The sequence below is a fragment of the Pinus tabuliformis genome, chromosome 5_1 (assembly GCF_031772625.1).
Source record: "Pinus tabuliformis cultivar Carrire ecotype Pingquan chromosome 5_1, CPIR1, whole genome shotgun sequence".
Taxonomy (NCBI): domain Eukaryota; kingdom Viridiplantae; phylum Streptophyta; class Pinopsida; order Pinales; family Pinaceae; genus Pinus; species Pinus tabuliformis.
Genome location: NC_142305.1, coordinates 568494512 through 568505590, shown reverse-complemented (window position 1 = coordinate 568505590; position 11079 = coordinate 568494512). Strand labels below are relative to the sequence as shown.

Below are 11079 nucleotides of genomic sequence, written 5' to 3'. Positions count from 1 at the left end.
TGTAGTCCAAGTGTGAGCTAGGGAGGAGGTCAAAAGTGGCATGAGTATAAAAAAGGTCATGGACTACGGTGGAGGTTTGCATGTCGTATGATATGAGGGTTCAATGGTTGGTGTGAGGCATAAGTATGAAGTGGTGAAAATAAAAACAAAAACAATATAACCATTTCTTAAAATAGACCATAGCACATTGTGATGGAAGTAGTGTGGATAGTCAAAGGTTTTTTAAGTGTTCTAGAACACAATGCTAAGATGTGGAGTATAATTTATATATATATATATATATATATATATATATATATAATAAATAAATAATAATGATAAAAAGAGTGGCTCTGCACTTATGTTATTAATCGAAATCTCACTTGGGAACATATAAATGGGAATATTAACTTTATATGATCATGAAAGTAAAGCTTTTTTAAGAACAAAATCTGTTACAGTCTGCCAATGACAACATGTTAACATTGGATTAAATGGAAATAAAAAAAATGCGTAAATTTGGGGTACATTATAGAAATTAATAGAAATTTTCTACTATTGATGAATTCAAACAAAAAACAAGAGATTACAAATTTCCTCTACAATTATGCCGAATGTAAATCACAATTTCTAACAACATACATAGACATGCAACAAGCTAAAACAAAATTACACATTGATTTCTAGGGGAACCCAACTGGGAAAAGCCCCTCAAGACTCTTTGCATTGATCGGTTGAATAGAGAAACTATTACAATTGCATGCTCTAGTTCTGAGCACCACTTGCAAAAGAAAAAATGTTCTCTTTTTTGAATGAGAACTTCTGGCCAATTCTTAGCCAATTTATGCCTCCTCCAACCTCCTATTTCCTTGCGTAATTTTGAGATGATTCAAGCTCCTAAACAATAGGGAAATCCCTACTTCCTTGCGCAATTTCCAAGGATTGATCACCTTCTTGCATGAATAATTATGTACACTCCACTAATATACAAATAATTTTACATTTACCTTAATACCTCCACTCCAACTGAGGAATTCGCATTCCATGCATGTTGGGGCTAATTTGGGCTTATTGATCAACTAACTAATAGATCTATGAGTTAGACTATTGTCTCACTGCACAACTAAAATTCAACTGACTCTATAAATTGTTAGAGGTCAGTTAACTAAGTATAACTAAACTAGATTTCTATAATTTAACAATCAACACATACATCATTGAACTCCAAGCCCACTAACATGAATTTGTTGATCTAAATGAGTAGCAAGAGCCATGCCATGCTAGTTAACTTCCTACAAGTCATCCTGCTAATGTTGTAAATCCAACCTCATTATCATCAAGCACTTCTTCCATCTGGTCCTTCCATGCAATGAAATTTGAGCTACCCTCCAGGGCATACTCTAATCTTGGTCCATTGAAAGTCATTCTCCCAAAATCCGAAGAAAAATTGTTACACTAAAGATGCAATTCGAAATTCATGAGGGACAAATTCAAAATATTGGTTCTAATGTGATTTTATACCTCTATATTGTGTTTACATTTATAGAAATTTTCTACTACTGGTGAATTCAAACTAAAAACAAGAGATTAAAAATTTCCTCTGCAATTTTGCAGACTCAAAATTACATTTTTGAACAACATGGATAGACATGAAACAAGTTAAAAAATAAGTGCACGGTGATTTCTAGGGGAACCCAACTAGGAAAAACCCCTCAAGCCTCCTTGCATTAATTAGTTGAATAGAGAAACTATTACAATTGCATGCTCTAGCTCTGAGCACAACTTGCAAAAGTAAAATTGTTCTCTGCTGAATGAGAACTTCTGGGCAACACTTACCCAATTTATGCCTCCTCCAACCTCTTATTTCCTTGCATAGTTCTGAGTTAATTTGAGCTGCTAAGCAATAGGGAAGTCCCTATTTCCTTGCACAATTCCAAAGGATTGATCACCTACCTGCATGAAAAATTTTGTACACTCCACTAGTATACAAATAATTTTCCATTAGCCTTAATTTCTTGACTCCAACTGAAGACTTCAAATTACATGCATGTCTGGCCTATTTTGGGTTGATTAATCAATTAAATAACAAATGTCTAATTTAGGTTGTTGTCTCACTCCACAATTGACCTTCAACTTACTCTATTAATTGTTAGAGGTCAGTTAACTGAGTAAAACTGAAAATAACTAAACTATATTGCTATAATTTAGCAATCAACACATGCATGACTAAACTCCAAGCCCACTAACTCAAATTTTTTGATCTAACTAAGTGACAAGAGCCATGTCACACTAGTTAATTGCCTCCAAGTTGTCCTGCTGATGTGGAAATTCAATTTACTCAATTTGACTAAGGATAAATTCAAATTGAGCCTTTCTTGCTACAATTTATAACATACATTACAATATTCCTATAAAAAACTAAAATGTACTATTAGTGAAGCAATGAATCTTACACTACCTATTTTTTAGAAGCCATTTGAGGTGAAGATCATGTAATTATATGATTTGGAAGCATTTTTGGTGTAACAAGGTAAGGTAGTATGTTATCCTTCTAAAATACCTCATCAAGAGTCTTGAACTAACCCACATATGACAAGGATCCATATTATCTAGTGTAAGATAATAAGAAACATAAGCACTATCTCATTTAATAGAAAATTGTCATCCATAATTATCACTAACAACCACAATATTTGGAAACTTGAATTGAAAATTAGAAAATAAACACTACAGGTGCATATTATTTTGGAAACAATTTCATATCATCATCAAATATGAGAACCAAAGAGCAAAAAAGTTGGAAACATCATAATTTTTACTTTTGGGTACACGGATCTTTACAACCCTCATGCACAAAGCAAGGATTACATAAAAGATGAGGACTTGAATGATATATAATAACAAATACAAGGCTAAGTTTGTGTAACAATAAGATGACTAAAATCTATGACACAAGATAATATTCATGTTACCAAGGGTGAAAGATTTAAATTCTTTGAAAAGAATTGCACCTTCCAAGTTGTAGGGCATTTTAGCGTTGGGAAGGCACTATTCAACTTACATAGGTATGTATATTGTACCAAAGTGTAAAAAGGTATAGCTTGTCATGTTAGAGGATGCCTAATTTATCATAGCAAGGAACCCAATAATAAGAATCAAGGTATACCTACAAGGCGATGGGAGAGGATCTCCATGGATTTTGTGGGTAGTTTCCCAAGAACTATGTATATATACTTGTTAATTTTGGTATTGGATATGTTTATTAACATGTGTATTTTCATGCCTTCTAAAATCAACATTAAGGACAAGTTGTAGTAATCCATAGTAATCATGTTCTATGAAAATTTCTTGGTGCACTTCGGGATGCGAAGGCACATCATCCCAAGCATTGATTCTAATTTTATTAGTTCCTTCTAGACTATACTTTGGGAGAATATGAAAAACAATTTCAAGAGATGTACAATCATTCATCCATAAAAATATGGGTTGATAGAAGTAGTGAATGGGACATTGTTTCAAATTTTGAGGGGATATAATCATTAGCATTTAGGGAGCTCGGATGGAAACTGGTTTATATTCGACAAGTTATAATAAATAAGTACACACTTTCACTCGTAAACCCCATTTTGAAACTTTCTTTGGATACATTCCATCTTCTCCTTTAGATATTATATATGGACATTAAGGAGAAGTGAGTGAAGAAACCACAAGAGAAGAAGAATAGTTGAAATATTCATCGATATGATTAAATAGATCCATATACAAGTGCAGGTAACATTGAACAAGTAAAAAAATATAACATTGGAATGAATAATGCAAAATTAAGGTGTTCAAGGTAGGAGACTAATTTGATGGTATTTAAATGAATAAAGGATACACATTCTAGGTTATAAGATCAAATATTTGTGGTATGGTCATTTTGAAGTGTTGAAGCATGTAGATGATAATCCCTAAAGAATTTATTTACCTCCATATACATTTATTTAGATGGCAATAAATATGGATATTTGGAACTCTATGATCCTTCTACGTTAGACTAGGAAACTGACAAGTAAGTCTTACATAACACTGTTTATATATCACCAATAGCATGGTTTTGGTCAAAGTTAGTAAAGGATATTGTTTTATATTAGAAGTTCAAATAAAATATAGGGATGGAAATAACCCTTCTATGATTGGTTGAAAGGAAACATCCAAGTTAGGCCAAATGGTACTCCAAGAACAAGCTAGATGAAAAAATTTCTCAACTCCTTTTGTAAAATATTTGTGAAACAAAAGCCTCTGAAATTCAAGGGTATGGTCTAAAATATATTAATATATAATCTATCGTTTGTTTTGGTACTTTCTAATTGCATAAGATGGAGATATTAATTTGTAGAGTCCATTTTAAAGGTTTTCACTATTTTGGGAAATTGGAATGGATAAAAAAAAATCCATGGTTCATTTCAAGTGTTAAAGAATAATTTTTGCATTCAAAAATTTGGTAACAATTTCCCCATTCCTTTTATATCATTCAACATATTGAGAATTTTCCAATCTCATGATTCAATCAATGTTTTTATGAGGAAATGATGCCTCCAATGAGTTAGCCTATGTTTTTTTACCACCATGGTGCAAGTGAGGGTCATGCCAATGCCCATTACTCACACATGCAAAGTGAATCATCATAGGAATACTAACAATATGATTCTAGATGGTCAAAAAACCCTATCCCTAATCAAGAGTTGAGGCATGTAAAACCATAGAGGCCTATGAAGAGATGTTAAATACTAGGTTACTAGGAAAGCAATGGTTCCATTCTTATTGTATTGATTTATTTCTTGGACTTCTAATAGAGAAAGGGAATGAGATGTTGTTAATATAATTAAGGATGCATAATGCCATCTAGCAGCTATAAATTTCATAGTGTATGTGGATAATAGGAATTTAATCCATAATTATACTTGCATTTCATATCCAAAAGGAAAAAGATCAAAATATAGTCCTATCCTTCCAATTAGTTTATCCCATTTTGGATTTCTTAAGGTGCATCCCATATTTATTATGTAAGTTATGAGATATTTTTTTATCTTGTTTTATTTCTTTATGTTTGTTTCCTAGAATTTGGAGATTAGCCCATAACCTAACATAACCAATGGGCATATAAGCCCTCAAAATCACCAAGGGATCACATCCTCCTTAAGCTACATTAACCAATCCTTAACATGGCTACTAGGTCACACCAACTCTTAACATGGTTGGGTAGTAATTTCTTCTTTGACTCTAACATAATCATAAATTTAAATAAATTAAGTTCTAATAAGAGTTATATTTAATGAAAATTTCCACATCATTAATTATGTTGTTAGGTGTGTCTATTTTGGAATAGAGCATCAAGAATTTTAATTCCACCAATCTGTGCATTTATTTTGGAATAAGGCTTATATAATTTTAATTTAATTATCAATAATTATTAGGTGGATGGTTGGATTTTATTATAGAATATTCATAGTAGTATATTTAACTCAAAGGTTAGATTTATCTTGGGAGTAGTTATGTCCATTTTGTCATTTTAATTAAATTGATTAATTTAAAAAAAAAATCAAATGAACAAGTGTCATATGAAGTGAGTTATGGAGACATGTCTATTTTAAAATAGAGGTTCTAGAAGTTTTATTATTATTAGGTGGATGATTCAGATTTAACCTCCATGAAATACTCTACAATATACATGTACTATACACAAGTCAAAAGTTGAGATTTATCTCCAAAATAGTTATGCTCATTTTGTCTTTTAATTTAAATTGCTAAACTAAAAAGTAGGCATATGAGCAAGTGTCAAATGTAGTGATTTACGGTTTTTACACATGATATTGATGAGCTATGATATTTTCCAATGGTATTGTAACAATCTCATTTATATATTAAGAACTTTCATGGTAAAGTGGGAATAAATCTACATGGTTAAGAATCATGTTCCATATTTAACTTATATATTAGTCCTTTAATTAATCATTAACAATAATCAAAATGATTTAAAATAAATTTATAATTTAGTTACTTTATATGATTTTTTAATTTTAGCAATGTGAGATGTATAAATGAAGTGCGTGCTTTTATGTTTATTATGTATTGATGTTTATAAGTGTTTTCTAGCCCCTTAATTTCCATGATTGTCTTAGTTTAAAATATTATTCAAAAACAAGAGATCCATTATTAATATACCCCAGGCTTTGCAAAAAGATATGATTGTATAAATAGTTACATTGAAATATTTAAATATTGTAAGTTAATCTAAAAACAAAATAAAATTGTATTTTTCTTTTTTAGATCATATTATAATATGAACAATTATGAAATCTACATAAGGTTATTTTAAATAGTTCTACAATGATGAAATATTATATAGTAAAAGGCATAGTAAACAAAATAGACTTTTTCATCGAAATTGGGCAAGATAGTTTCAAGAAAGAATGTAAATTTCTGTTGTTTACAATGCATTTTTTGATACATAAATATATTATGCACCTCAAAAACCCCATGGAATACTTGAATTCTACATATCAAACAACTTAAACTCAAGTTTTTAAAAATTTTTACCTGGTTTTGACTAAAATTAACCAAAAAAATATCTAGCAAAAAGACATTGCTTTTATATATATGAAGATAATTTCTCTATTATATTATTTGAAAATAATTTCCAAAAATTATATACAATATTTTTTTTAATATGAATCATTAATTTAAAAAAAAATGTTTATTTTTTGTGAAAACATATTTAAATACATTAAAACTCTACTTTTTAATTATATAAAATAACAAATAATTCTATTTTGAGGAATTAAATTATTTAAAATATAGTTATATCATTTTATATTAAAAAAATATGAAATGAAATAAAGAAAAAATATAATTTAAAAATTTGAGGATTACATTTTAAAATGAATCTATCTAATATAAATATTTATAATTAAGTCACATTTAAATTTTTTTTGTAAATATAAAATCAAAATTAATTTGTGATTTTTTTAATTTATGTTTCTAAATTAATTTTAATTTTTATTAATTAAATTTTTAATATATTAAGATGTATTAATTAAATTTAAAAAATTAAAAGCGCCTTTTTATAAACAATGTATTATCGTATATAATCCAAATTTCAAATCTTGTTCATCAATCCACAAACCATTTGTAAATGTGTGTAATTATTAAAACTAATCTCATAAGTGTAGCTCTTAGCATTTACCATTTTCGGAGTTGTCTTTAGTGCGACTTTTTGGAAATTCCGGTGACGAAATTCAGGGAAAAAATTGAGGTTAAACCTTGATTTGTATTAGTTAAAATGGCTTTTTAACTGCATATTTGGATTCGGTACCTGAAAAACCCATGAGACGCTTTGATTGTGTAAAAATTAACTATCAAACTTGCGATTTCAACAAATTGCTGCCAAATTTTGACCGAAAAACCCACCGAAAAAACTTCCAAAAAATCTCCTTAAAAACAACTTGAAAAACACATCAAAACATCATAAACTTTGTAGATAGTCCCAGGACGAAAGGCTCTATAAGTAGACGTGTAACGAAGTAAAGTACAACTCCCAGAGAAATAGAGATGGGAAGAGCAGATAAATCACGTTGATATACATCGACTAGTCGACGTGTACATGCAAGCCCAAAAATTATCGCAACATAACAAGCGTAGACTGTCATCAAATCATACATTGCAGCTCTACCCACAATAACACCGTATACCACAAAATCTCCCAGGCCCAACTCTATGCCTGGTGATATTAAAATCGCAATTCTCTGTTCTCTTACTTCTGCCCTTACGTCATCCATTTCAAATTCCTCTCCGGGGCTATCAGATTCAACTGTCTGGTTAATGTCACTAGGATTGAAATTCTCCTGGGTAGATGTTTTTCCATATTCAAGACTGGTTATTTCGCTTAACTTTCTCAGATGAGAAAATTTTAAGATTCTTAAAAATTTTAAGATTCTTACTCTATGAAAAATAGTATGAAGTTTCGGATTTCAAAATATTTTCAAAATTTATAATTTAAATAAATAAATAAAAATAGAGAATATAATTATAAGTCGAAATTCATAATACATTAAAAAAAATTCTTTACCGATATATAAAATATAATATTAAATTTTAAATTTCAAAATATTCTCAAATCTCTAATCTAAATTAAAAAATAAAAATAAAAATGAGCACCATTAATTTATAATTTAAATAAATAAATAAAAATAGAGAATATAATTATAAGTCGAAATTCATAATACATTAAAAAAATTCTTTACCGATATATAAAATATAATATTAAATTTTAAATTTCAAAATATTCTCAAATCTCTAATCTAAATTAAAAAATAAAAATAAAAATGAGCACCATTACCATTACCATGGACCGTGGGTCGAGATTCATAATACATAGAAAGAACTTCTTCGCCCGTACTTGTGACAAGATCTCCCAGCAAATTCAAAGGAACACCTGGAGCTAAAACTGATAACAAATCATAAACTGCCAAAGCAACCAAGAGCGCCCAACTAGTCCATTCAGGGAGTATTGTGCATAAGTAAGCCAAAATACACACTTTGTTACAGCATAAAACTGTTTGATGACAATCGGCGTCCAGGCTGCAAAAGTTGAAAGGACGCCCACAACAGCGAAATTGAAAAGAAATATTGAGAAGGAGATGACATCCACAGGTATTGACCAGGCCTGAATTATAAGAACAGAAATTGCTCCTCCGATGCAAGCCAGCACCAAAAATGTAGCAATATACATGTGACACTTCAGATACCTCTTAGACCGGTAATAGTAAAGTAATACAACAAGAAAAGTGAGCACAGCTATGAGGAGGACAACTGCTAGGGAATTCATTAAAGCCCCTTCAAATTTCTGTGCAATAGAATCTGAGGGCTTCTCCATGTAAAGCGTGACAGCTGCCTGTATGGGAGAATCATCCCATCCATGAGGGCTGATGACACGAAATAACAGGAGAACCAGGAACATGCATATTGATACAGGGGACATGATTCCTATTTTATCTCCCCCACAATCCCAAGAATGCCAGTCGCCATTGATGTGTAAAGAATATTAAGTCCAGATAGGTTTGTTATTAGTATTATATTGAGATTAAGATTGACCCAACTTATATGGGATATATTTTTTTGTATGTGTAATTTTATTAGTTTTATATTGACATTAAGATTGACACCACTTATATTGGATGTAGAAATCAGTTATAATAATATAATAGTAATATCTATTTTTAAGGTTACAACCAAGTCAGCCACCAAATTGGTGTATGAGACCCCTTTGTTTGTGGGTAAGGGGTCCACCTCCGTGCAGTGATTTGACTGCCAAGTATACAAAGGCATACATACTCTACCCCTTTGGTTTTGAACCTGTGACCTCTTAGAAGGAAACACATGCTCTTAAACATTAGGCCCACTCAAGTTGAAATTATATCTAATGATGAATGTTTTCATTTAGAATGTATGAGTATGGAGTGTTATATAGTGTATATATATTGATTGAATCTCCCCAACATTTGGATAAATTGTAAGTGGAAGATGTTTAGTTATTTATTGTGAGTAATTAAGTGGAGAAGGGTTTATTTTGTAACAGGATTTAATTTTTTTTAATTTAATTGGTTATAGTTATTAATATAGATCTATTTTGAATAAGGATTTAATGAGTTTAGAGGCATCTAATTTTTTCATGTGTAAATTTTTTTATGAGCTATCATTATTCAAATGTTTTGTATAGTTATTTAATTTTTTTAATGTTTTATTTTGGCCGACAAAATTTCAACTTTGATGATTGGCTTGATAAGACATCGCTACACATCATGCTAGGTTGTAGAATGAGCTTCTCATCACACTTGGCTGTAAAATGAGCCTCTAAGCTCAATTAGGTTTATGGGAGATATTTAATTTTTTTTCTTAAATAATAAGTATAAAGGGTGGCATTTATTTCAACTTTGATGATTGGCTTGATGAGACATCGCTACACATCATGGTGGGTTGTAGAATGAGCCTCTCATCATACTGGACTATAGAATGCACCTCTAGGCTCAATTAGATTTATGGGAGATATTTTTTTTTTAAATAATAAGTATAAAGGATGATATTTATTTGAATAGTGGTTTATATGTTTTTTTTCTTTTGAATTTAATTTAAAAAATGTCATCTCTAGCAGTATGACTTAGTTTTATTTATGACATTGAATTCTTATTTGTTATTATTCTTTATTATGTTTTTTCTTGTCATATCTATGTTTAGCACATATATTAATTATTTTTATAATTAATAATAATAATATAAAATAAAGTATAATTTAATTAATTTTTATTTTTATTTTTGGAGATGTGTAATTCCTTGGATTCTTTAATTTCAAATTGACGTGTTCCTTTTTAAAATAAAAGAAAATATTCTTCAAATAAAAAATAGTGTCAGCTATAATAGAAACTAAAAATAGAAATATATATAGTTTTAATTGAAAGCATTATAAAACAATACTAATGTGGATTTTCACTATGTCCCTTTTCACAATGCAATCCAATATGAAGGAGACAATACAAAATTTCAATCTCTATATAACATGATTTTATATCAAATTTATAAAAAAAAAGAGTAGCTAGAAGTTTCAAAAACTTTTATTTTCACTTTTGAATGAGTTGAATATTTTATATATGTTTTAAAAGTAATTTAAGATGAAACTTGAATAAACTGTTTGAATATCTGTGTTAACTAATTTATTTGAATAACATACTTCACACATGTATAAGGGGACAAATCAATAAAAAAGAATTATTCAATTTTGATCATAATAAAATATCTCAGTGCTAAAAAAGAGTAATAGATAGTAAAAAAATCCAATCACTTCTCAAGAGAGAAATATGTAATTCATTATTTTTTAATATAAAATTAATAAAATTCAATGTTATTTATAAATAAAATATTTTAATATAAATACTTAAGTAATATTGTGAAAGCTCTCACACATTGTATATATAATTCATTATTTTTAATATCAAATTAATAAAATTGAATGTTATTTATAAATAAAATATTTTAATATAAAGACTTAAAGCAATATTGAGTAAAGCT

At 29.2% G+C, this 11079-nt stretch overlaps 1 pseudogene; it reads right to left on the bottom strand.

Moving 5' to 3' along the window:
- Positions 1–7475: 7475 nt before the first annotated feature.
- On the bottom strand, positions 7476–8998 carry LOC149166097 (presenilin-like protein At1g08700 pseudogene; annotated as a pseudogene).
- Between the last annotated feature and the right edge of the window lie 2081 nt (positions 8999–11079).